Raw genomic sequence first — 27,980 nt, 5'->3', positions numbered from 1 at the left:
TATTTTTAGGAGTTTAATTTAAGGTTGAAATAATTAAAATAGGGAAAGAAAATTGAAAAAGGAAAAGGAAAAAAGAATCAGAAAAAGGGTTGTTGTATTAGGGCAAATTTATCAAAGCCCAAATCATTTCTTCCTTACACATTTCAGTCAAGCCCAATCCCCACCCGGTCCAACAACCCCTACCAAAATAACCCCATTTCAGTTTGTGTCATCTCAGCCGTTGGATTCCCACAATCCAACGGTCCGGAACTAAGGTTTCGTTTATATTTAATTGTCTGAACCGGCCACCCCCAGTCAAACATATCTCAGTCTCTAACCTTCCAAACCCTAGAAGATCCGCCGCCCCAAATCCACATCGTCTCCGGCCGACAGCGGACCATCCAATCAGTTCCAAATTTCTCCCACATAATCCCCAGGCCTGCCTAAATCCTATCCCCACATCTATTTCCCAAAAATCCCAACAGAATTCCTCCAATTTCAAATCTAGGAATTTCAAACCCTAAATTGTTCTGCTTTTCTAATTTCGCGCAAAGCTCCGACTCGTTTTGACCTATAACTTACGTTAGTTAAGAGCAATCGATTGGAATTAGTTCTAGTTCATTCCTAGGTCACCGGATTTTGACCGACTCATCGGATTCCGGCCAAATTTTGACTCTCGTCATCGTTTGTCGATTCGTCTCAAGTTGTCAATTCATTCCGGCAAGATTTGGTACATTTCCCCTCTTTTCTCTCATGACTCTGTTCTTGCATCACTTTTCTATTTTTCTATATTGTTATTACTTTTATGTTTATATTTTGTTTCATTATTTGTCATGTTTTCTTTATTAGTTGAATTAACCTTAGTTTACTTAGGGTTTGTTTTCAATTGGTCAATAACATAAGTCAGAGTTGATTGTAAAAAATCATTTAGTTCTGGAATGTTTTCTCTTCTTGTTAATCACTGAATATGATTTTTGTTTGATCATTTGGACTGATTGGTTTTGTTTGGTCATCTCTGACCCGTTTTAAAGGAGCCCGTTCATTTGGGTTGGGACTTGGGTCAAATTTGGCCCATGTGTGATTCTTTTCTGAATGTAAATACAGGGTTGACAAAGTGTATTTTGGGTATTTGGGGGTTGAGAGAATATTTTTCTGTTGGGGGAAGTTTCTAGAGGATAAGGTTGGGGCTGATTTGTTAAGAGATAAGGGAGGGTCAGACATTTTGAAGGGGTAAAAAGGGTAAATATAACTAAGAATTGAAGGGGTAAAAGGGAAATTGGCTAACCAGGTTAAGGTTGTTTGAGGAGTGCCTGTATAAAGCCATTTTTCCTTCATTTTAGGGAGAATTGATAACCACTAAAAAGAACTAAAAGAGTTTTTGCATTGCTTCATTGAAATTTGGCTAAATTACTTCTGATTTTCTCCTTTAACAAGAGTTTAGAAACCTCCGCTGGATTTCTGATTTTTCTGGATTGAACATGGATGAAATCATGGCTGTGTGTTGCTGAGATTTGCTGTTGCTATCATTAGCTTGCTTTGCTGAAATCCTTACTCCTTTTGGTTTTGTTTCAATATCCAGGTACCTTTTGGACTATGATCTCCAAAGTGCAAGCCTGCTTGTTCAATGTAGCAGGAAACTGAAATCTATTGAAGTTTCTTTTTGTGTTGTTTTCATTAGTTCTCTTTTTAGCTTTAGTTTCCTGAAGTGTGCATGCAGTTTGAATATATTTTGTGGTTGTTTGTATGATAAGAAATCTGATAAATCTGTTGTTAGGAAGTATGTGATCCTTCACATTCAGTATACAGGTGTAGTGTTGTTGTTCTTTTGATAATATGTAAAAGCAGGACTGTAGTTTTGGAATCATTATTCATGAAAGTGATCTGGACTTCCCTGCATAATGTGATTAAGTGTTTAAGACACTAGTTTTTTTCCAGTCAAGATAACTATAGTTATATCAACATGTCCTTATGATTAGTTTACCATTTCTTGGCCTATAAAATAGCTCAATTATTTCAGTATCAATATTCAGCTTTGCCTTGTTTGTGTTTAAGCAGCTTGAACTCTCAAAGGCCTTTAATTTAATTTTGGGCCTAATTTTAGGCCTAGTAGTTCTCAGATTCGGCCTGCTCTTTTTACATGTTGTTTTCTTTGAAATGATTCGGAACATGGGATTTTTGTTTAAATGTGTTAGCCCAAGTCAGACTTGGCATGGGATGTGACGCTGGTCTTCTACTTCTGGGCTTAACATTGAGCCCAAATTTCATCAGTGACGTTATTACCTGGGCAAGTTACATGCTTCTGATTAATAGTTTAATTGGGCCGGGGCATGTGGTCCACTTAGAAACGAGCATTCTTTTGGTCCACTTTCGGGTTTGTTTTAAGCCCAGTTTTTCCCTTTGGGCAATTTGTTGAGTCTAAGTATAATCCAGAAGTGGCTAATCAATTATACGTCCAACATCTCCAATTTTTTTTTACTAATTGTCAAGTCATTTGCAAATAAGGATAACCCTTAGGCCTAATTAAAAATATTGAGGTGTGCCATTTTAACTAGATCACCTATGGCCCTTACCAATTTTATAATTAGTTGTTGGAAATGAACACTCGTAGAAAAGCCTTTATGCATGTTTAAAAGACTATTGTGATTGTGTACACGTTCGCGTGACATAATTACAATTCTAAAAACTAAGTCGGAGTATGCATTCGCGCAACTTTGATCAAACTTTCTTAATAATAAAAGTGTTGCTAATAGGCCATTAAATTAATTTAGTCCGAGGCGTGCCATCCACATTTAATCATACATGGCCCTCGTATTAATATAGACATAAAAATGACAAATGTTTGTAGTTTGCTTTAGGCACTTTTAATATACCATCTGGTTGTGGACACGTTCGCGTGACATGATTACGATTTCTAAAAATAAAACCGTAGTATGCGTTCGCGCAATTTCGGCCAAATTTCCTTAATAATAATAAGCGCTATTAATTGTGGACACGTTCGCGTGCCATAATTTTTGACGCGCCAGACAAATGGGTACACGTGCGCGTGACCCGTTTTAGGAAAATTTCTTAATTAAAAAAGGCTAATGCACATAGGTTCTAAAAGTAAGTAATTAAACAATTTAATTAAGCCAAGAATGATTAAAGCGACCGTGCTAGAACCACCGAACTCGGGAATGCCTAACACCTTCTCCTGGGTTAACAGAATTCCTTACCCAGATTTCTGCATTCGTAGACCGTAATTAGAGTCAATTTCTTTGATTCGGGATTTTAAACCGGTGACTTGGGACACCATAAATTATTCCAAGTGGCGGCTCTGATTTGAATAAATAATCCCATTTAGATTGTCAGTAAAATTGGAAAAAAGTCCCCCATATCCCTTCCAGGGTAGTAAAAAGGAGGTGTGACAGCTCTGGCGACTCTGCTAGGGATCGAACCCAGAATCTCTGGTTCAGGGCTCAAGAATTTGAGATTGTTAAAATGATTTTTACTTGGCTTCATTTATTGCTAATATTACTGTATTATGTGAACCTTTTGTGCTAAATGCTATCTGTTTATCGCTTTAATATTGTTTGAATTGTATATTATTGTCTTCTTACGCCACCTTTCTGAGTCTTCTGAAAATGGTGCACACGTTCGCATGACCTGCTTTTTCTGTAGAATTATACCGAATAGAATGAGGCTGGGCCAGCAACAAGGCCGGGAAGACTTTAGTGCTCCCGGTACGTTGCCCCCTCTTCAGCCCCAATTGTCTGCTCGGGTAACCCAAGTCTAGAACAAAATCATAGGATTCAAACCTAAAAAAACACAACCTCATGCTGGACCCCTAGTAGGAACATTTGTTTGAATCATGTGCATTTGACTTAGGGGACTCAACACAGGGGTTTGGTCCGTCTAGGACAGGTTGACCCAAAATAATAGACCATCCTGATGCATCCTATGTGCTATGTGAACATTTATTTGTTTCGTCTTGCATGCTGACCGGCTAGGAGAAATAAAGCAAAAGAAAAACCAAGAGTGATGTAAGGAAAGAAATAAAACCCGATTTTGAAAAATCCCCGGTATTTGGAAATGTCCCAAAACGCTGCCAAAATTTTTTCAAAAAAAAGAGGAAAGGAAAGAGAGTCACTTCAAAAGAGTCAGTATTGTGTCCTTTTCAAGTGTGTCAAAATTGACTGAACTACGCAGGGTTGATTCTCACCGGATGTGGGATACGTAGGCAACCTACATAAGGTTCAGCCTTATTTTTTTCAAAAAAAGAAAGAAAAAGAGAGTAAATGGTCAAGTAAATGTAGTTTGGGGTTTTTAAGCCGATCCAACTTCGGCAGTGTCTTAAGTCATTCTTGCTGAAATAGCCTTAGAGTATCTTCAGTTGTCGAAGGGCTATTTTCGTAAAAGAACGGACAAGTCTGTCGGTTAAGTGTCATTTTTCCATAAAACAGTCCTCCCCAGCCTCAAAATATATTTGGAATTAGGAAGGGGCCACGTTTGCAAAAACGATCATTTTTGCTAAAATTAACATATAAGGGAAGGAATCATGGTCCATTGATTTTTCTGGTAGAAATTGGAAATCCTGTTTTACAAAAAGGGTCCACCGGAGTCAAACCTAACCTTAACCCTCCACAAGTACAAATGAATACCGTCCAGGACCCGTCACAAATGAGTACTGCCTAGAACCCATCAAAAGTGGTCAGGAAACAGGCTTAGTTGCAGTTGCATATGTGGTGGAATGATCTGGATGAAGATGGCCAGAAGTGGGTGAAAAAACAGTTGGGTGCCCTTATAGACATTTTGGAAATCAAACCACGGGAAGATTTAATCAAGGCTTTGGTAACTTTTTGGGATCCTGTCTACAATGTGTTTCATTTCTCGGACTTTGAGATCACCCCTACTCTGGAGGAGATGGCTGGGTATATAGAGTTTGGCTGGGATTTGAGGAAACAAAAGCTTATATTTCCAAGGGCTCCATCGGTACACAAGGTCTTTGACCTCCTGAATATCAGTAAACAGATGAAGATGGCCCATATAAGCAAAGGGTGTTGTTCTTTCCACTTCTTGTACATCAGGTTGGGGCACTCAGCTGGGTTCGAAACCCATGAAAAGGGTTTGAGCAACAAACAAGATAAGGGCCTTCGGCAAATTCAGCGTCGATTCGCTTTTATTGTGGCGTGTTTAGGGATCATGGTCTTTCCAAATGAGGAAGGGACTGTGGATACCCGTATGGTTAGAATTGCACAAATCCTCACTACCAAGGAAGATTATACACTTGTCCCGTTAGTGCTGGCAGATATTTACCGCGCATTGACATTATGTAAAGTTGGGGCTAAATTCTTTGAAGGTTGCAATATTCTTCTACAAATGTGGTTGATCGAGCATCTCCGCCATCACCCCAAATTCATGAGTTATGGTTTAAGCCCGGATAACTTCATTACAAGTTATGAGGAAATGGTAAAAGACTACAACGTGCCAGAAGGGTTTGAAGCCTGGGTCTCCCACATGAAGGCTCTAAAAGCATGTCAGGTCGAGTGGACTATAGGATGGCTCCCGATGACTGAAGCCATATACATAACGACTACCAAGGGTTACCTGAGGTTGATGGGTATGAGGAGTATCCAGCTATATGCACCGCAGAGGGTCTTAAGGCAGTTGGGAAGATATTAGGTGCTGCCCGAAGATGAAGATCTAACCACCCAGGTCATTGAGCTACATCCAGAAGCTGCATTGCCCGAAACTCTAGTTCAATAGGATTGGAATGGCTGTAGGTATCTGAAAAATGGCACCCAGGTACCAGATGTTACAAAGGGGGAAGTGGATCCAAATTGCGCTGCATGGTTTGAGAAAAAGTCTTGTATAAACAGCGAGCAAGAGCTTGAGCCAGAGCCCCAGCCCGAGAGGCCTGCCAAGAGACCTCATGTTCAAGCTTTTGACGAAAAAATCCAAGAAACGTTAGCCTGGGGAGAAAAGGAGAAAAAATATCAAGCTGAGATTCACACCTTGAAAGAGAAGTTGAGAAACATGAAATTCAACAATGATCTCCAAGCACAAGAAGCTGAAGGTGAAAGAAGAAAGTTGGCCCAAGAGAATGAAGCTCTCCGAGCTCAAGTTCGAAAAATGAGAATAGCAGTTGAGAACCCGGGCAGAAGCAGAAAAGATGAAAAGCTCATCTACAGCCTTGCGCAAAAAGTACGTGACTATGAGGATGATTTGCAAAAGACTGAAGCTGAGCTAGCAAATGCCCGAGCCAAGTTAGCTAAGAATGCGGAGGACGGGCCAGTTTCGTTCGGCAACTGAAGGACAAGTATGATAAAGGAATGATGAGTATAAAGAAAAAGGTCAATGTCCTTGAGAATGAAATGGCCAAGCAGGCAAGAGACTTCAAAGCAGAAAGGGAACACTATTATGCCCTGATGGCGAAGCTAGAAAAAGACCTGCAGCAGCTTCAAGAGAAAAATCATACAGCCGAGCAAGTTTTGGATGCCAGATCTTAGCAGATCGGATGGTTGCTATAGGATAAAGGTTTATTAGGGAAAGGGTTAGGAGAATTATGGACTACATTGTGATGAAATGCAACGAATGTGAAGACATGACCAGGTCCATGTTCTTCGCTTCAGTTATGATTTTTGTCCAACAGATCATGGATGACTTATTTCGCCTCCAAAAAGACATGGCGCAAAGGCCCCTAGCAAGGCCAACTGGAGTAGCAGTTGAAGCGCTTATGTATTCTTGACTTTGTTTGTTCGAGTCTAAATTTTGTTTATTTTCGAGTCTGCATTGTCAGTTTGTTAGTTCATTTTCGAGTTTGTATTTTCAGTTTTCTTTTGAAGTTATTGGTTCACTCATCAAGTCTATCAGTCTCTACGTTTAACTCTGTAGGGGAAGTTGTAAGATGTTTTATTTTATTTTATGAAAATTTGAAAACCCAAAAAAAAGTTATTTATTTATTTACTTATTTTGCACATGATCCCAGAACTACACTTGGTCTGATTCATGCGGCGTCATGATACGTAGGCAATTCCTATAGGATTCGATCATAACCGTGAAATGAAAAAAAAGAGAAAACAAGAAAACTGTGGGAAAGAAATAATGGCAAAACAAGAGCGGAAAAATGAGAGAATAAAAGGATAAAAACAAGAGTCAAGCAAAGAGAAGAAGGAATGATAAAAAAGAAAAGAAAGGAGAGAGTGAAAGAAATTGCAAAATGGAAATTAGTGAAAGCCGGGATAACGCAAGCAGCCGTTCAAATGCATAATAGAAATGGTTAACTGCTTAGGTGCATTGCATCCCCAATGTGCGGTTGCCTATCTGTTAAGCTCTAATCTCTAACAAGTTTGCTTGTTATCATCAAGTTCAGGCTGGTGGTTAGTTTGTTTGGCATTCTGGAAACTCACCCGTACAACACCAGGTCCAAAGACAAGTTGATCATGGCCGACCAAGAACTGGATGCAAATGTTATTGATCCGTCAAGAGAGGGGGAAGAGTCTGATGTTAATCCGAAAGAGGAATTACATAAGTTGAAATACCAGATGGTAGAGATGTACTAGGCATGAGTGAAAGGGCATCCACCACCATCATACCCAGCCAACCCTGCTTTCATCTCGCTGCTGGCTAAATCCCAAGAACCTCCCACTGTTGATTCATCTCAAGGCGTTCCCCGTTACCACCACTACCAATGCACCACTTCCCAAACCCCACAAGCACCATCACCCAAACCAATCCCATATCCCCCTCCACCAGGCACCCCTATTTTCATAGCACCCCCACCCGCTACACTCTAGTGATCCTCCAGTGAACCCTTATTCCAGACCCAAGATAACGAATACTATCCCCCGGAGCCTACTTTTAAGGCCCCAGAGCATTACTTCTACACTTATCATTTCGACCTCCCAGTTGAGAATGAGAAACCACCTAAAAACCCAGAGCATGAGGAGATGTTCAGGTAGGTAAAAAACCTGGAATAATCATTCAGAAACATGCAGGGATTAGGAGGCTAGGTGAGCGTAGCCTACAGAGATCTGTGTCTATTTCCCAATGTTCAGTTGCCTCTGGGGTTTAAGATGCCGAAATTTGATCTGTATAACGGGCACGGAGACCCGGTGGCCCATTTGAGGGGATTATACAGTAAAATGAGAGGAGCTAGTGGGAAAGATGAGCTGTTGATGGTGTACTTTACCCAGAGTCTGAGTGATGTGGCATTGGAGTGGTACACTCGTCAGGCTCATGGCAGATGGTATACCTGGGATGATTTGGCCCAAGCATTCGCTCGTCATTTCCATTACAACATCGAGATTCTTCCAGATCGTTTGTCTTTGACTAAGATAAAAAAGAAGCCTAGTGAAAGTTTCAGGGAATATGGTTTTCACTGGAGAGAACAAGCGGCAAGAGTCAACCCTCCGATGGAGGAGAGTGAAATGGTGGAGTACTTTCTTCAGGATCTGGAGCCTACTTACTTTGGCCATCTGATATCGGCCATAGGCAAGTTTTTTGAACAATGTAGTGAAAATGGGTGGCATGGTGGAAGAAGGGCTTAAGTCAAGCAAAATCATGAGTTACTCGGCCATCAAAGCAACTACCCAAGCCATTCAGAATGGTACTGGAGGAGTGATCGGAAAGAAGAAGAAAGAAGATGTGGCAACAATCGATTCAGGATCATGGTTTGGACCAAGGGGCCCATCACACCATTATACCCAGCCTCGACCCCATCACCAAACCTATACCTAAACCCCATATAACCTACCTCAACATTACTTCCCATTACCAAACTCTCAGATTTCTATCCACCATGCCCAGACATATACTCAACCTTCCGCCTACTCACAATGGCGTGCCCCAGCCCCACAAAACACCTACCCAGCTCAACAAAATGCTTACCTACCCCCATGAACCTACCAAAACCCTGCCATCCCAAGTTTCCGACCCAATACAGCGTTAAAAAATGAGAGGTTGCAGCGAAAGAAAACTTTCACCTTATTGGGGGAGTTTTCTACCAGTTTATTCCATATATTGAGATATACTGAGGCCAATTGAGTCGAAATTGTCAAACCCTCTTCCAAAGAATCTTGATTACTCTGTGAGCTGTGAATATTGTTATGGTACTCCGGGGCATGATACGGAGAAGTGCTGGCACTTGAAAAATGCCATCCAGGAGCTCATTGAAACAAACCGGATATAATTCCAGACTCCAGAGGCACCCAACATCAATCAGAGCCCATTGCCAACCCACGGGGAAGCAAACATGATTGAGATAGTACACAAGGGGGGGGGGGGGGAGCCCAATAAGCCTTCACAGTCCGTCATGATGATTCGGTCCAATGAGATCAAGCCAGTAAAAAAACCAACGGTTGAAGGATCAGCAAACAAGTTGAGCACGACAAATGGTGAACCATCTGTGGTATTTAAGAAAAGATCCCCAAGTGATGTTATAGCAAAGCAATAAAAGTCAAAAGTGGTCGTGCCAGGGTTGGAAAACAAGCTTATCATAATTGTAGAGGGTGCCCATACAGATCCTGTCATCATCAAGCCTATAACCCAGTTGCCGATAATCGACACCAAGGCTGTCCCATGGAACTATGAACGGGTGATAGTGATCTATAAGGGAAAGGAAGTGAAAAAAGAAGTCAATGAGGCCTAGGGATTAACTCGTTCGGGGAGATGCTTTGCCCCGGAAGAGTTAGGGAAAGCTAAAACATCCAGAGACAATCTAGTTCTAGTAAAGAAAGCAGTAACTAAAGAAGAGGCAGAGGAGTTCTTGAGGAAAATGAAGGTATAAGATTATTCCATTGTGGAGCAGTTGAGAAAGACGCCTGCTCGGATTTCCTTGCTATCATTGTTGAACCATTTAGACGAGCATTGTTGGGCCCTGATGAAAATTCTAAATGAGGCTTATGTCCCCGACAAAATCTCAGTGAACCAACTCGAAAAGATTGCCAACAAAATATTTGAGGTGAACAGGGTCACCTTCTCTGATGACGAGTTGCCTGTGGAGGGTACTGAACACAACAAAGCTCTCTATCTTACGGTAAAATGTGAAGATTCTGTGGTCACTAGGGTGTTATTCGACAATGGTTCCAGTGCAAACATCTGCCCTCTCTCTACTATGAACAAGTTGAAAGTTGATGATGAGAGGATTCACAAGAACAACATCTGTGTCCGAGGTTTTGACGATGGAGGGAAAGACTCGGTTGGTGATATAGTGCTTGAATTGATAATAAGACCGGTGGAATTCACCATGGATTTCCAAGTACTGTACGTAGCTGTCTCTTACAATTTACTACTAGGTCAGCCTTGGATACATGCCGCCAAAGCAGTCCCATCCACTTTGCATCAGATGGTCAAGTTCGAGTAGGATAGGAAGGAGATCGTCGTGCATAGTGAGGAGAATTTGTGTGCTCACAGTGATTCCTCCATCCCATTTATTGAGGCTGAAGAGGACAAAGGGCCCTGGGTCTATCGAGTTTTTGAAACAGTGCCGGTCGAGAAGGTTCCAGAAGGGAAATGTGTTCCAACTCCAAAGATAGCCTCTACATCCGTCATGGTGGCCTATGAAATGCTGAAAAATGGTTTTGTGCCAGGTAAAGGTCTGGGTGCATCCTTACAGGGTATCATACAGTCAATGTCCCTCCCTGAAAACATGGGTACGTTCTGTCTTGGATTCAAACCTACAGCGACAGATGTGAAAAAGGCTAAAAGTTTGGAACAGAAGGCGTGGGCACTTCGAAAGCCTTTCCCTCCTCTCTCCATGTCTTTTGTCAAACCCCATGCCAGGAAACGCCCAGTGACGACAGTTCTAAGATCCGTGGTTGACGTTGATGAAGTGTTAATTGAAAGGTTCCAGAGTTTGTTTGATGATGTGAACATAGTAGAAGTTGGAGAAGGTTCTAGCAAAGCAAACATGCAGTTCATCGGGCCGAATGTAAAGCTTAACAATTAGAAGGCTACTCCTCTCCCTACTCAGAAGGAGTCTTGGTAGTTTGTTTTGTTTTCCTTTCTATCTAGGTCATTCCAGGGTTGTGACCCAGATTTTTATTTTTCGCTTGTTGAGGTACAAACCTTGTTATCCTTTTTTTAATGAAATGTAATTTCTCTTTTCCATCATTCCTGATAGTTTTATTTTTGTTTTCTTTTCTTCTCTGTACAGTTCTTTTTATGCTAGTTTCAGTGACATGACATGCATGAGGAATCTTCAGCCAAGTCTTGAAAGTCAATCTAATTCTGAAATAATAATCCAAGAAATAGAGTGTGATGATGAATCAGAATATGATAAGGATGAGGCCTTTGAAGATATTAGTAAGGAACTAAGTCATTTTGAAGAAAAACACAAGCCTAATCTAAATGATACGGAAGCAGTCAATCTAGGAGATCCGGATAATGTCAGAAAAACTAAGATAATTGTCCATCTTGACCCACAAATCAGGGAAGAAATAATTAAAGCATTGTTTGAGTATAAGGATATTTTTGCATGGTCGTATGATGAAATGCCAGGCTTGAGTACCAATCTTGTGGTCCACAAATTGCCAATTGATCTAGCATTCCCTCCCGTCAAACAGAAGTTGAAAAAGTTCAAAACTGACATGAGTGTGAAGATTAAAGAAGAAGTCACAAAGCAGCTTGATGCGAAAGTCATTCGAGTCATGCGGTATCCCATGTGGTTAGCCAATGTTGTGCCTGTGCCAAAGAAAGATGGTAATACCAGAGTGTGTGTTGATTACCGTCACCTCAAAAAAGCAATTCCAAAGGACAACCTCCCACTGCCAAATATCCATATTTTGATCGATAATTGTGCCAAACATGAGATTGGATCTTTCGTGGACTGCTATGCAGGGTATCATCAAATCCGAATGGATGGGGAGGATGCGGAAAAGACGACATTCATCATGCCGTAGGGTTTGAAAAATGTTGGGGCAACTTACTTAAGGGAAATGACTACCATATTCCATGACATGATACATAATGAGATTGAGGTTTACGTGGATGATGTGATCATAAAATCCAGGAAGCAGTCGGACCACATCAAAGATTTGAGAAGACTCTTTCCGAGGCTCTGCAAGTACAATCTTAAGCTCAACCCTGTAAAGTGTGTATTTGGTTTTCCATCTGGGAAACTATTGGGGTTCATAGTCAGCCGGCGAGGCATTGAATTGGATCCTTCAAAGATAAAAGATATCCAAGAGTTACCACCGCCAAAGAACAAGACTGAGGTGATGAGTCTGTTAGGGAGGCTGAACTACATCAGCAGGTTTATTTCTCAGCTTAGACAACTTCTGAGCCCATCTTTAAGTTGCTAAAGAAGGATGCTGCGGTCAAATGGATTGATGAATGCTAGGAAGCATTTGATAAAATTAAAGTTTATTTGTCGAACCCACTTGTGTTAGTCCCGCCTGAGCTGGGGAGACCTTTGATTCTTTATTTGACAGTCCTGGATAACTCATTTGGTTTTGTGTTGGGTCAGCATGACATCACTGGTAGGAAAGAGCAAGCCATCTATTATCTCAGCAAGAAGTTCACATCTTATGAGGTCAAATATACTCCCCTTGAGAGAAGATGTTGTGCCCTGACTTGGGTAGCACAGAAATTGAAGCATTATTTGTCACCCTACACTACCTACCTCATTTCTCGCCTGGATCCTTTGAAGTATATCTTTCAGAAGACCATGCCCATGGGAAGGCTCGCAAAGTGGCAGATTTTGCTCACAGAGTTTGACATCATATATGTGACTCGGACGGGGATGAAAGCCCAAGCTCTGGCCGATCACTTGGCCGAGAACCCAGTGGATGAAGAATATGAACCTTTGAGGACTTACTTTCCGGATGAAGAAGTAATACATATTGGCGAGGTCAAGAAGGACGAATAGCCTGGTTGGAAACTCTTCTTTGATGGAGCTGCTAACATGAAGGGCGTTGGAATAGGAGTTGTACTCATTTCTAAAACAGGGCACCACTACCTTATCATAGCTCAACTTTGTTTCTATTGTACCAAAAACATGGCCAAATACGAAGCGTGCATTTTGGGTTTAAGGTTAGTCGTGGACATGGGAGTCCAAAAAGTGCTGGTTTTGGGGGATTCAGATCTATTGGTGCACCAGATCCAGGGAGAATGGGAGACCCGAGATTTGCAACTCATACTGTACCGACAACGTCTGCAGGATCTTTGTCAACGGTTCAGATCAGTGAAGTTTAGGCATATCTGTAGGATCCAAAATGAGGTTGCTGATGCATTGGCTACTCTGGCGTCGATGTTACATCATCTAGATAAGGCTTATATTGACCTTTTGCATATTCAGGTCCGCGATTAGCATGCTTACTATAACATGGTGGATGAAGAACAACCTTGGTTCCACGATATCAGGGAGTACATCAGGTCGGGGTATATCCGGTACAAGCCACAGGGGATCAAAAGAGAATAATTCGATGTCTGGAAAGTGGATTTTTCTTTAGTGGAGGAGTTTTGTACAAAATAACTCCATATCTTGGATTGCTGAGATGTGTAGATGCTAGACAAGCCACAACTATCATGGCTGAAATGCATTTCGGAGTATGTGTGCCGCATATGAGTGGGTATGTTATAGCAAGGAAAATTCTTCGAGTGGGTTATTATTGGTCACCATGGAGCGAGATTGCATCAATTTTGTGTGCAAATGTCATCAATGTCAAGTACACGGAGATTTGATTCATTCTCTGCCATCTGAATTGCACACAATTTCCGCACCATGGCCCTTTGTTGCTTGGGGTATGGATGTCATTGGAACAATCGAGCTAGCAGCATCCAATGGTCACAGGTTCATTCTGGTGGCCATTGACTACTTCACTAAGTGGGTTGAAGCTAAAACTTTCAAATCTGTGACAAAAAAGGCAGTGGTCGATTTTGTTCATTCAAATATCATTTGTCGGTTTGGGATCCCAAAGGTGATCATCACAGATAATGGTGCACATCTTAACAGTCATCTGATGAAAGAGGTATGTCAACAATTTAAGATTACGCATCGAAATTCCACCACGTATCGCCCCAAGGCGAATGGAGCAGTTGATGCAGCGAACAAGAACATAAAGAACCTTAGTTAACTTTATGGTTTGTTTTCAATTGGTCAATAACATAAGTCAGGGTTGATTGTAAAAAATCATTTAGTCTTGGAATGTTTTCTCTTCTTGTTAATCACTGAATTTGATTTTTGTTTGATCATTTGGGCTGATTGATTTTGTTTGGTCATCTATGACTCGTTTTAAAGGGGCCCGTTCATTTGGGTTGGGACTTGGGTCAAATTTGGCCCATGTGTGATTCTTTTCTGAATGTAAATACAGGGTTGACAAAGTGTATTTTGGGTATTTGGGGGTTGAGAGAATATTTTTCTGTTGGGGGAAGTTTCTAGAGGATAAGGTTGGGGCTGATTTGTTAAGAGATAAGGGAGGGTCAGACATTTTGAAGGGGTAAAAAGGGTAAATATAACTAAGAATTGAAGGGGTAAAAGGGAAATTGGCTAACCAGGTTAAGGTTGTTTGAGGAGTGCCTGTATAAAGCCATTTTTCCTTCATTTTAGGGAGAATTGATAACCACTAAAAAGAACTAAAAGAGTTTTTGCATTGCTTCATTGAAATTTGGCTAAATTACTTCTGATTTTCTCCTTTAACAAGAGTTTAGAAACCTCCGCTGGATTTCTGATTTTTCTGGATTGAACATGGATGAAATCATGGCTGTGTGTTGCTGAGATTTGCTGTTGCTATCATTAGCTTGCTTTTCTGAAATCCTTACTCCTTTTGGTTTTGTTTCAATATCCAGGTACCTTTTGGACTATGATCTCCAAAGTGCAAGCCTGCTTGTTCAATGTAGTCGGAAACTGAAATCTATTGAATTTTCTTTTTGTGTTGTTTTCATTAGTTCTCTTTTTAGCTTTAGTTTCCCGAAGTGTGCATGCAGTTTGAATATATTTTGTGGTTGTTTGTATGATAAGAAATCTGATAAATCTGTTGTTAGGAAGTATGTGATCCTTCACATTAAGTATACAGGTGTTGTGTTGTTGTTCTTTTGAGAATATGTAAAAGCAGGACTGTAGTTTTGGAATCATTATTCATGAAAGTGATCTGGACTTCCCTACATAATGTGATTAAGTGTTTAAGACACTAGTTTATTTCTAGTCAAGATAACTGTAGTTTTATCAGAATGTCCTTATGATTAGTTTTCCATTTCGTGGCCTATAAAATAGCTCAATTATTTCAGTAACAATATTCGACTTTGTCTTGTTCGTGTTTAAGCAGCTTGAACTCTCAAAGACCTTCAATTTAATTTTGGGCCTAATTTCATGCCTAGCAGTTCTCAGATTTAGCCTGCACTTTTTACATTTTGTTTTCTTTGAAATGATTCGGAACACTTAGAAACAGACAGTCTTTTGGTCTATTTCGGGGTTTGTTTTAAGCCCAGTTTTTCCCTTTGGGAAGTTTGTTGAGTCTAAGTATAAGCCAAAACTGGCTAATCAATTAAACGTCCAACATCTCCAATTTTTTTTACTAATTGTCAAGTCATTTGCAAATAAGGATAACCCTTAGGCCTAATTAAATAGATTGAGGTGTGCCATTTTAACTAGATCACCTATGGCCCTCGCCAATTTTATAATTAGTTGTTGGAAATGAACACTCGTAGAAAAGCCTTTAGGTGCGTTTAAAATACTATTTTTATTGTGTACACGTTCGCGTGACATAATTACAATTCTAAAAACCAAGTCGGAGTATGCGTTCGCGCAACTTCGATCAAACTTTCTTAATAATAAAAGTGTTGCTAATAGGCCGTTAAATTAATTTTAGTCTGAGGCGTGCCATCCACATTTAATCATACATGGCCCTCGTATTAATTTAGATATAAAAATAAAAAATATTCGTAGTTTGCTTTAGGCACGTTTAATATACTATCGTGGTTGTGGACACGTTCGCGTGACATGATTATGATTTCTAAAAACAAAACCGGAGTATGCGCTTGCGCAACTTTGTCCAAATTTCCTTAATAATAATAAGCGTTATTAATTGTGGACACGTTCGCGTGACATGATTTTTGACGAGCCAGACTAATGGGTACACATGCGCATTACTCGTTTCAAGATAATTTCTTAATTAAAAAAGGCAAATGCACATAGGTTCTAAAAGCAAGTAATTAGACAATTTAATTAGGTCAAGTATGATCAAAGCGACAGTGCTAGAACCACGGAACTCGCGAATGCCTAAGACCTTCTCCCGGGTTAACAGAATTCCTTACCCGGATTTTTGCGTTCACATACCGTAATTAGTGTCAATTTCCTCGATTCGGGATTTTAAACCGGTGACTTGGGACACCATAAATTATCCCAAGTGGCGACTCTGATTTGAATAAATAATCCCATTTTGATTGTCACTTAAATTGGAAAAAACTCCCCTATATCCCTTTCGGGGATAGTATAAAGGAGGCGTGACATCAACGAAATGATATGTATTTATGCCAAGCAATAAAAGTATATCTTTCAACATCTCACACTCTAAGAAAAGGAATTTCAACATACTCTCGGTAGGGATTCCTCCACCAAATGCATCCCGAAATACCCAGAGACTTAGCGTCAATAATTTCGCACCCGCACGACGTCAGGGTCAGAACTCCGGGCTCATAAAGCCCCAACAAGGTAATTCGAGCTCACGAATAACGGCCTTCGGGCCTAAGAGAACTCGATGACTCGAAGACTGTCACCAATCGCCGTATACTAGAAAACTCGAGGCCGTAAGACCCCGAGCGGGCAAACTCGATATAAACAGGTCTATTCTACATAAAAAAAACTATAATACCTCAACAAGTATGGAAAACTGTAAGCCTCAACATGCATGAAAATTTTGTAAGACCTTTCTACAGGCATAAAACTCAATCCCGAAGTTTAGGCTATACGTCGCATTTGTAAGAATCCCAAAAGGGCATACCCTCTGTGTAGACGCCTAAAATATCACTCGGGATCAAAAGTGGCTCCGGCCAAACATATACGACTATGGTCAAAACGGCCGCTCCATCCAAATTAACGCGACTAGGGGACACTCGACTGTTGCTAACAAAATCGCAGTCTATTACTTCGAATATACTTCGAAAAGAATTAGTTAAAACAGGCTTCCCTCAACAGACAAACGAGCTTCGACCATGCAGCTCCAAAAAACACAAGGCTTCGAGCTACTTAGCCTACGAGCTAAAAACCTTCCGAAGTGCACGAACATCGCCGCTAACAACTTGAAATCGAGGTTCTTCAAGAACCGACGACGGGTCAGGCAAAATCATTTCAAAAAGACATTAATGAGAGGAAAAAAAAGCCTACAAAATGCCCACGGGCAAAAGCGTAAGAGCTATTCTCGCCAGCCAAACGAGCCTCTGGTCCGCACACTAAAAGGTCTCAACGACCAAACAGCATAAGAGCCATTGTCACTATCTTGACAATTGAAAACTTGAGGATTAAAATGAGTTCGAGTGATAAACCGATTCGGAGACCGAATCCAAAATAGTTAACTATAAAATGCCCACGGGCAAAAGCATAAGAGCTATTGTTGCTGACCAAATGAGCCTCCGAGCCACACACTCAAAAGGTCGCTTTGACCCGAGGTGCAAGAACCATCATCACCTGACCATACAGGCACAGGAGATTGAAGATCGAGTAGGCTCCAAACAAAACTCGGCCCGAAGATTCGACACAAAATGGTTGGGCAAAAGCGCAAGGATTCTCATGGCAGTTCACACTGAAGGCCGCATCGACCAGCCGCATAACATCACCCGAGCTGGCCCAAATAGGCCACAGAGCTGTATTGCGAATCTAAGGTTTTTTCACCAATCCTTGATAAATTCAGAGCAGAAAGGGGAATAAGGGAAACAAAACCGCAAGATTCTCTTTATACATATGCCAAAAAGAAAAAGTACTATATACAAACAAAGAGATCGGCAACAAAAAACAATAGAGATCCTAATCTATTTGCCGAATCGGCAGCCTCAATAGCTCCCCAAGAGTTTCACCCAGGCGATTACGAGTCCCCCAACGGCCCATTCTCAATGGCATCCTCTCTCTCCGGGGATCCACTCCCATTTTTAACACACTCGAGCTACCTTCCAATGCGCCCTCAATAATCTGACTTCGGGAACCCGGCCAAGCATGATCTGCAACTTGAGGTAAAATCGGGACAGCTTCCCCAAACGTCCTCTCGATGCAAGAATCTGCGACGACTGCTTCTTCCCCATGCAAAGATACGAGCACCTCGGCCTCAGCTTTGATCCGAACCAATGCTGCCACCAACTTGGAATGAAAGCTCTTGTGCTTACCATTATCCTCCTTCACGTCTTGGAGCTAACACTTAATCAAGGTAACTCTCCCCCTAAGGATGTCCCTCTCGGAAGCCACCTCGCTCACGTGCCGACTAAGCTCGGCGATTTCAGCATCTTTGGCCCGAAGCTCCCCTCTCAGCAGGGCGTTCTCCTTCTTAAACTTCACAAATCAAGGCCTAAAGAGTTAAAAGCGATGGAATCTCACAAGAGCTCAAATGATAGTAAAAACAAGGATGAATAACCTACTCGGTAAAATAGGCCTTCTCACGTTTGCGACGGCTCACCTCATCCTGATACTGGGCAAGAGCCTGGTTATAAAGCACTTTTGGCCTGGAACCATATAAAAAGTTAGGAGAATGAAGGCTGGAGCAGCCCAAAGCAGCGAAAAAAGCTAGCAGAAGTTACCCGCTCACAAAGTCTGCCCATCTCGCCAAAAATGAACGAAGCATCAACCTTGGAACTACACTCAAGAATGATTGACGACCTCTCGAGTGCATCTCCGCCTTCGATTAGTGCCCCTGCTGCAGAAGGCTCCTTGCGAGTCCCGTCTGGTGCTCTGTAAGATGGAAGGATCTCCCCCTGAGGAGAATCAACAACAATTAATGGGCCAACGAGGTCAGCCAAAATCTCCGTCCCTTGTTCACCCTAGGTCCTAGATCGAGGCCCCTCCGAACTGCCTGCCAAGGGCGTCCCAACTTAAGAAGAACTGCGGCCACCTACCAATTCGAGGACAGTGCTCGATACCCCATCTATTGCCTCACCGCCATAAAGTTGGGCCGTGCCAGTATCAGACTCCTGCCCGGAAACATCCACCTCCACGGCCCAATGATCAATCGAGCCCAAACACTCTTCGGGGGTGCCGAGAAGCTGCTTTCTCCCTTGCCTTCAGCACGGGGATTTCCCATCACCCTGGAGGACGGAATCACCGGGTCAGCCTTGGAATCTTCCACTTTGACTCTCTAGGGCTCTAGTGGCTTAACAAATAGACTCTCCTGCCTTTTCTTCTCCTCGCCAAGTACCAGAATGTCCCCTCTAATGGATAGTGCCTCCCTCATCAGTGGGATTCCTCCCAGACCTACATAGATGCAGAGGCTAAATGCACAGAATGGGAAAGCTACTAAACTGCGTCAAAATGCACGGGTGCGTCAAGGCTCGAGGCTCACCATGGTCTTTGGCTTCCCACCGAGCTCGGGATAAATCTCTCCATGCTCGAACTATATACGGGCAGACTGAGTACAAATGACCAACCCAACCCTAGAGATCCGACGTCGCGCAAGGATAGATCGCTACAACTGAAAAGACAAAAAAGGCAGAGTTAGGCGCATAAGGAGAAATCGCCAAGAAGGGGCAAAGACACCATGTTTACTTACGCCCGGCGTTCTATTTTTCAGGGAACGACATCTTTTCCACCGGGATCAGGTAAGACGTCCGCACTCGGACGAATCAGCTTAACTACCCGTCGTCCCCAAAATCCTTGGTGCAGGCAAAAAGGGATCTCGGGACTCGACAATGAAGCTTGATTGACAACAAAGCTTGATTAAGCCCCCCAAAAGAAAACATGGACTATACATCCGAATCAGATGGTTCAGGGTAAAGGGCATTCCCTCTATCATGCTCGAATAATGCCTGATCATATGAACCACAAGCCAGAACAAAGGATGAACTTGACCCAGAGTTACCTGATAACTTCGGTAGAAGTTGAGAATCACAGGGTCGATAGGGGGTGAGGATGGCCCCACCGGGCCCAAGGTGAATGGGTAGGTATACACACTCAGAAAGTTGGCTCTATGAGTCGTAATATCTTCCTCCCGAGCGGGAATCTCCACAAGCACAGTATTCCCCAGCAACAATCGGCCCTCACTCTTTCAATGTCTGTTATAGAGTTGATATAGCAGGTTACAGGCTTACGATGCCCCAATTTCGAGGAAGGTCTCTCGACCCTAAAATTGGAGGTCATCACAAAGGATCCTGAGATGCACTATTCGATAAGGGGGGGGGAGAGGGGGTGGCTGCTTCGCCTTGAGAGAAAAATGAAGAAGATGAGCCCGAAATCTCCTAGGAAGCAGAAGTGGAAATTTTTGCCATCCTTGAGAAAATCTAAGTGAAGAAGAAAAGGGCGGTTGCATCCCTAGAAAAGAGCAAGAACGAGGGAAAAATAGACCTTACTAGGCGTTTTTCTTTTTGGCACGAGATAGAATCTAGAAAGGAAGAGGTGAGTATTTATAAAAGCACCATAGGTACATTGAAGGAAGCCAACCATCATAGTCAATGCTGAAACCTGTAGGGATGGTGCACGTAGCCGTTCGCAAGAACACCGAAGGAAGCAGGAGTTCAAGACCATTTCTTATCGCTTCTTGTCACCTCCACTCTAAGAAATGCGAAGACTATCTATATACAGCGAATCCAGGGGCCCAATTTCCCCGCCATAAGGTCGTCTCGCGATCATGAACCTCGAAGCTCGGAGCCAAGGTCAAGACTCACCCTCGGGGGTTGTAAGGTATCGGTCCAAAGAACATCGCATTTCGATAGCTATAGCGGGCTACAACAGGCAAGAGGGGAGTTCCCAAGGCGCACGACTTAATTTGACAAAGCTTACCTACCCGGGGCCTATTTCCAGATGTCACGTCTAGCCATCCTATCTCCACGCCTTCATGGTTAACACGTTTTGTACTATACCGGATTTCCCTCCTATATAAAGGGGATATCACTTTGTCACCCCCCGTCTGATGTTGCTCCAACTATTTCTCCGCAAGATCAATAATATCTCTCTCTCTCTTTTCTCTCTAACTTCCTCGCTCTTATTGGCTCGAGACCACTCTTAGCGTCTATAGTTTTCATACTGTTCTTCATTTATTTTTTGGTATTGGCCATAAAGAGCCCTGCGTGATCATATTCTAACTGATATCCCATTCTCGAATACCCCCGATGGCTCGAGATCGAGCCCAGATATCGACCTCGAGGTCTTCCGTCGACCATTCCAAAGCCAGGGCAGTAGGCTGCTCGGTTTGATCATTGCCCCATTTTAAGCTCGTATTTTGTCAGTAACTTCATATTCTTAGCACCATCTGCTCTAACAACTAGCATAAAAATAAATCACATATTTTTAGAATCCCATTTACAAATATAATTGTCGTTACCATTTTCATGGTAAACACAATTGTTTATCGTGAAAATGGTAATAACAATTAAATTTGTTGGTGGGACTCTAAAAATACGTGATCTATTTTTATGCTAGTTTGTTAAGCAGTTGATGATAAGTATATGAGATTTAGAGACAAAATAAAGTTAGGGAGAGAGCTATAATCAAACCGTCGGGGCCTCGAGCCTGTCACTTTGGGGCCTCGAGGTCAATTCCAGGGCTCGGACTCGAGCTATCATGGGTGATCGGTGTAGAACTAACAGTTATGAAATAATCAACGATAGCTCTTTATGGCCAATGATAGGCAATAAATGATGAACAAATATAAAGACAGTAAATGAAAGAAATAATATCAAGGGAGTCCCATCAACAAATTTAATTGTTATTACCATATTCACGGTAAATAGTTTGGCGCCCACCATGGGGCTAAACATAACAGTGATTATTTTCTGGCTGGTTTCGTCAAACAATGCAAGTTATATTTCATGCTTTTTCTTGTCCAAGATCTTCGATTTTAGGTTAATATGTCTAACTCAGTGAACGGAGGCGAAAACAACAATCTCAAGGACCACGAGGAGAATAGTGTGGATGTTCCGGGTGTTGGTTTGCCGCAACAAAACCCTAGTAATGCACCAGAGCCAGTCCCCATGGATGCAATCTCACGCGACGCCCAATGGGTCGATATAAGCTCGCATACCGACAGAAGCATGTGTCAAAGAGATCCGCAAGAAGCTCTGAAAACCCCAACTAGGGAAGAACGTGAGGTTAGACTTCATGTTATTTTTGAAATATTGCAAGCACAATAACTAGCTATTGCTCAGCTGCAAAGTCACCAGAAAACTCCCAGCATGGTGGGCGCCAAACTATTTACCGTGAAAAGGGTAATAACAATTAAATTTGTTGATGGGACTCTAAAAATACGTGATCTATTTTTATGCTAGTTTGTTAAGAAGTTGATGATAAGTATATGAGATTTAGAAACAAAATAAAGTCAGGGAGAGAGCTATAATCAAACCGTTAACTATTTCGGGCCTTAAGACTGTCGATTTGGGGCCTCAAGGTCGATTCCAGGGCTCGGGCTCAAGCTATCGTGGGTGATCGGGGTAGGGCTAACAATTATGAAATAATCAATGAGTGCTTTTTATGGCCAATTATAGGCAATAAAGGATGAACAAATATGAAGACAGTAAATGAAAGTAATAATATCAAGAGAATATGTTAGAGGGCGAAATAGAGAGTTCTTGTATATTTTCGTGTGGAGCAACTGAAGTGACCAACCCTTACAATGTGATAGGGATTCCCTTTATATAGGAGGAATATCCCATCATAGTACAACAAGCATTAATTACAAAGATATGGAGATGTGACCACTAGATGACACCCTGACTCGGGTCTTAGAATAGTTCTCTAGGCTCTGTCAGTCCTAGCCACGTGCCTTGGAAAATCCCCATTTCTATTGTGACCGTGGTCGACGTTATCCTGGGACCGAATGTCGACGAACCTCGAGGGAGGAGACTCGATCATAACCTTGTAGCCTCAGGACTTTGAGATGGTCTTCCGAGGTGCTTTGTTAACTAGAAATTGGTTCCTCCGATTTCGCCGTATACAACAATGACCTACATGAAAGAGCGAGCTTCCTTGGTGAATAAAGTCAACTCTTGATGCTCTAGTGTCACATTTGAACTATTGTACTTGAAAAGTCAAATCATTGCCGTGTTGATAATTCATAAGGGTTGTGGGTAATTGTTGGTCCCAATTGATGTGTGTTTGATTCACCTTAGGCCAGCTGAAATAGATCTTTTCTTGTGGAGGTGGGACTTGATTTATTTTCTTGAGTACAAGCAAAATCTTAAGTTTGGAAGAGTTGATAAGTAGGGATTTGGACCACTTATTTGCACCCTTTTACTTTCGTTTTAGCTAAATAAATGCTTAAAGATATTTCCAAGAACTGATAAAATGTCTTTACTTGCAGGATTATTGGAAAATGCACCAAAGAGATGAAAATCAACTCAAGAAGAAGTAATTTTGGACCAGGACTAAAACAAAGCAAAAAAGAGCAAACTGCAAACCACACAATATTTATTGTGTGAGGCTGCAGACTATGAAGAATCCTCTGTCAAATTTCCTATGCAAAGTGCGGACGCACAATTATAGTGCGGCCGCAGAAGATGAGGTTTATAGAGATGTGATTTTGGTCCATGAAGAAGTGCGGACCGCACTATTATTATGCGGTCGCAGAATCAAAAGTGCGGCCGTACTTAGAAATGCGCGGTCCGCAGAAGTCTCTTATGTCAAAACTCGAGCTCAAGAGTGCGACCACACTCATAATTTTGCAGTCCACAGAATCTGAAGAAGTGCGGCCGCAAATCAGAATTGTGCTGCCTCAGAAGTCCATCCTGTCAAGCCAACATCAAATTGCGGACCGCACACAGAATTGTACGGCCGCAAAACCTCCGCAGGGGCAATTTTGTTTGATAATTTTAGCTGTGTATAAATAGTTTTTTTTTCTCAAAATTAGGTTAAGTTTGAATATCAGAAAGTAGATAGTCGTTTTTCCTTTACCGCTTTGGGAAACATTGTGATAGTTTATCATTTTAACATTAGATTTTCTTCCCTTTATCATCTATTATGAGTTCAATCTCATTTTTTTCTTTAGTTTCTTCAATTTTCTCTATGAGTAGCTAAATGTCTAGCTAGTGTTGTGACCCAACCCTAGTGTGGGTACTTAATGTGTATTTGATTTAGGGCTTATTTATGGTTGGGTGTATGATATTTAGCCTATTTCTTGCTTTAATTGCAGAATTAATGGTTGCAGACATTGATTCAAGCCTATTTGACTTAGCCTCTACTTGAGAAAGAGAGATTGAGTCTAGGAAAACTTGGATAACAAGAAATTAGGGTGAACTCAAGAAATTGATAGCCCTAATTAAAGGGTTGAATCTAGAGATAGTAAGACCGGATTTGAGCATCTATCACTTGTTTTGTGAATTACCCATTTGGACTTGAGAAAGCCAAATTGGGCAACACTACTCTAACTACCGAGTGATATCAAGTGGGTAATTGCATGTTATTGCTATATTACACCCCAACCAATCAAACTTGCCCTAAAGCCTACAATCCGTTAGGTAACCACCTAGGTGGAAGTCATGACCTTAGATCTTTTATAAACTTGAAAAAAAAAACACCAAAAATATCTTTCTGTAGCTTTTAATTTTCAAACATTAGCATAATCATTAAAAGTAGAAAGAAACAACCAAACATGTGGAAGTGCATTTTGGGCACATCATACTTAGTCAAGATATATACCTAATCCAATATAAGATCTCTATGGAATCGACCCGGACTCGCGTTTGGTAATTATAATTGCATCGACCGCCTCGCAATCCCAATTAGTGGTGTGAATTTGGGTGATATAAGTAACTTCAGCTGTCTAGACGCGTAGGCAATCACCCTACCATCTTGCATCAACACCGCGTTGAGGCCAACACGCGATGTATCACAATACACAGTATAAGAACCCAAACCAGTAGGCAATACCAACAGTGGGGCCGTAGTCAAAGCAGTCTTGAGCTTTTGAAAGCTCTCCTCACGCTCGTCGGTCCACCTGAACGGAGCACCCTTCTAGGTCAGTCTGGTCATAGGTGCTGCAATAAATGAGAAACCCTCTACAAATTGATGGTAATGCCCTGCTAACCAAGAAAACTCCGAATCTCCATAGCTGAGGACGGTCTGGGCCAACTGGACACTACATAACCCAAAAATGCCACTGAATCTCGCCAGAATTCACACTTTGAAAATTTTACGTATAACTTCTTTTCTCTCTAGGTCTGAAGCACACTCCTCAGGTGCTGCTTGTGATCCTCCCGACTCTGGGAGTACACGAGAATGTCATCAATAAACACAATGACAAATGAGTCAAGATAGGGTCAGATAAAATGTTCATCAAATGCATGAATACTGTTGGGGTGTTGGTCAGCCTAAAAGACATCACAAGGAACTCATAATGACCACACCGAGTCCTGAAGGTAGTCTTCAGGATATCTGGTTCCCGAATATTCAACTGATGATAGCCTAAACGTAATTCAATCTTAGAGAACACTCTGGAACCCTGTAACTGATCAAATAGGCCATCAATACGTGGCAATGGATACCTATTCTTCACTGTAACCTTGTTCCACTAGCGATAATCAATACATATGCGCATAGAACCATCCTTATTCTTTACAAACAAGATTGGGGCACCCAAGAAAACATACTAGGCCAAATGAAGCCTTTATCAAGCAACTCCTACAACTGCTCCTTTAACTCCTTCAATTATGGTGGGGCCATACGATATGGAGGAATATAGATGTGCTGAGTGTCTGATAACAAATCAATACCAAAATCGATATCCCTATCGCACGACATACCCGGAATATCCCCCGGGAATACATCTGGATAATCCCTCACTACCGAAACTAATACGGTAGGAGTATCAACACTAACGTCTCTCACATATTCTAGATATGCATAACACGCCTTCTCAACCATTGTTGAGCCTTTATAAATGTAATAACCCTACTAGGAACATAATCTAAGGTAGCTCTCCACTCTATCCATGGTAATTCTAGCATAGCCAACATTATGGTCTTGGCGTGGCAATCAAGAATGGAATTACAGGGGGACAACCAGTCCATGCCCAAAATAATATCAAAGTCTACCATAATGAGCAACAATAGATCGACTCTATTTCTTAAAACCACTAAAAACAACCAAACATAACCGATATATACAGTCAACAACAATAGAATCTTCCACAGGTGTAGACATATAATGGGAGAACTCAAGGAATCGCGGGATACACCCAAATATGGAGCAAATAAGATGACACATATGAATAAGTGGAGCCTGGTTCAAATCAGACTGATGCATCTCTATGACAGACCGGAACAATACATGCTATGACATAGTTGGATGCAATTACTTCTTTCCTAGCAGGAAGAACATAATATCTGGACTGGCCTCCCCCTCTAGGGAGACCCCTACCTGCCCTACCTTCACCTCTAGCTGGTTGTGTAGGTGGAGTGGCAACTAGCGCGACGGCCATGGATTAAGAAGCCTGAGGACCCAGTAGAACACGCAGGAGCTTGAGTAGTCTATGGAGGTGCACCCCTCCTGAGTCTGGGGCAATCCCTCACCATAGGACGAGTGTTACCACACTCAAAACAAGCTCTTGAAGGATGTGGCTGGCTTGGTCTTGATCGGCTGAATTGGCCACTAAAAGCACCCCGTGCAGGAGGTGCACTAGACAATTGCAGTGCATAATAGGGAGCCTAAGGCCTAAAAGTGGCCGGAATACCACTAGAAGCTGGAAGTGTTGAATGAACAGGGCGACTCACATAGCCCCTACTATGACAAGCTGCAACTGGGGCACGGGTGTCACTATACATGCCATAATCCCGAGACCTCTTGGCCTCCCTCTCCTCTCTCTCCCGAGTCAAGATACCCTCCAATCTCTTAGTGATCCCCACTACTTATTGATATGCGATGTCCATCTCTAACTCTCGGGACATGCTAAATCTGATACTGGGGTTGAGCCCCTAATAAATCGATGGACCCGCTCTCTAACAGAAGCAACCAAGGCTGGTGCATGCCTAGCCAAATCACTAACCGGACTGCATACTCCGACACGGTCATAGAACGCTAGCGCAACTGCTCAAACTCTGCGCGCCGTGCATCTCTAAGGCTCTTGGGAACATACTCCCTCAAGAACATATCTGAGAACTGAGTCCAAGTTAGTGAAGCTTCCTCAGCCGGACTACCCAACTCATGTGCTCGCCACCGCTGATAAGCTGATCCCTTAAGCTAAAATGTAGAGAAAGTAACCCCACTAGACTCCGCAATACCCATACTATGGAGGATAAGGTGACACTCCTCAAGGAAACCCTGGGCAGCCTGTGACACCAAGCCACTAAAAGTAAGAGGGTGGTCCTTCTTGTACCTCTCGAGCCTGAGTTGCTCCCCCTCAAATCTGCAGCCTTAACCTTGGGATGAACTAGGGCTATCGGTTGTACTAGTATTACCTCTAGAACCTGTTCGACCTAAACCCACTACTCTAGGGTATAGGCGATGAGAGTCTGTGCTCCTCACTCGGCCTAAGATGTGGCAGGAGCAAGTGGTATCAACCCTGCCTAAGCTAAAGTGCGGAACATGCTCATAAACTGGGCGAGAATCTCCTGGAGAGCTGGTGCAGTAACAGGCGTCTCAGTTGCCTGCGCTCCAACTGGAGCTACTGGTGGCTCCTCTGCAGCAGCATGTGCAGGTGCTCTGCCTGCACCATGTGGACATCCTCGGCCTCTACCCCGGCCCCGACCTCTCACGGCTCTATCAAGGGGCGTGGGTGTCTGGTCATCTCATCCACATATACGTGTCCTTACTATATGTGAGAGAATAAAAAGACAAAAATTTAGAATCCTGAAGTCAATAATTTCGCATGATAAAGAATCAAAGAAGTGAAGCTTTTCTAAAAGTTTCATAGCCTCCCGAAGATAAGTACAGATATGTTCGTACCGATCTTCAAGACTCTACTAAACTT

This window comes from Nicotiana tabacum, chromosome 7 (genome assembly GCF_000715075.1).
Source record: "Nicotiana tabacum cultivar K326 chromosome 7, ASM71507v2, whole genome shotgun sequence".
Classification (NCBI taxonomy): domain Eukaryota; kingdom Viridiplantae; phylum Streptophyta; class Magnoliopsida; order Solanales; family Solanaceae; genus Nicotiana; species Nicotiana tabacum.
This window is presented reverse-complemented; position numbering follows the sequence as displayed.